Genomic DNA, 1,133 nt, shown 5'->3' with positions numbered 1-1,133 from the left:
TCCTCTCCTCTCCTCTCCTCTCCTCTCCTCTCCTCTCTCCTCTCTTCTCCTCTCCTCTCCTCTTCAGTTGGCCATGGCAAGGAAACGAGCAGTCTACGACTTGCTCAAGGCAGGACGACCGCGTCAGCTGCTTGTTGGCTCACTGCTGGGGTGCAGGTGGGGGAGGTGGTTGCGGAGATCCGGAAGATGGCAGCAGGAGATGAGCTGGACCTCGTCATCGCAGCTGACGTTCTTGTTTACTTCGGGAACCTCGAGCCCTTCATGCTGGTGATACGAAACAACCGAAGCAAAGCACTCTCCCTCCTCCTCTCCTTCCTTCTGCTGCTGCTGCTGCTGCTTCCTCCTCCTGCTCCTCCTGCTCCTCCTGCTCCTCCTGCTCCTCCTCCTACTCCTACTTTTACTGCTACTACTACTACTACTACTGCTACTACTACTACTATCCTCTTCTCCCTCGACCATCCTTCGACTCCATCCTTTCTACTGCTTTAGCTCTCCGTTACTCACGTCCTCGTGTACAATCTCTTCCTCCTTCCTCCCTCTGGCCTTGTTCCCTCCTCCCTCCTTTTTTGCCCATCTGCCCCCTCTTTCACCTGCTCAGCAAAAGCTTGCAGGCTTCTCAGGAGCTGGTGAGGGGACGAGCTGGCCTGATCGCCTTCACTGTTGAGCTTGCGGACGAGAAGTCTTGCGGGGAGGAAGCGAATCAAGGGTGGAGGTTGACTGTCACCGGCAGATATGCACATTGCAGGTAGGAGCAGGAGCAGGAGCAGGAGCAGGAGAAGGAAGAAGACAGTGAATAGGAGGAGGGGGGAGAGGAGGGGAAGGAGGAGGAGGAGGAGGAAGAAGACCGTGAATAGAAGAAGAGGGAGAGGAGGGGATTAGAGGGGAAGGAGGAGGAGAAAAGGATTTGGTGAGAGGGATACAGGAGTGAGAGGAGGAGGAGGAGTAAGAGGAGGACGAGGACGAGGACGAGGACGAGGAGGAAGGGGGGGGGAGGACGAGGACGAGGACGAAGTCAATGATCTCATAACCCGTCGCAGGGACTACATTGCTAAGATTGTGGCAAAGACTCCAGGCTTGCAGGTCTGTAGTGAGTAGACGGACGGGGGGACAGAGAGAGAGAGAGAGAGAGAGAG

This window comes from Guillardia theta (genome assembly GCF_000315625.1).
Source record: "Guillardia theta CCMP2712 unplaced genomic scaffold GUITHscaffold_240, whole genome shotgun sequence".
Taxonomy (NCBI): Eukaryota; class Cryptophyceae; order Pyrenomonadales; family Geminigeraceae; genus Guillardia; species Guillardia theta.
Note: the sequence above shows the minus strand (reverse complement) of the source record.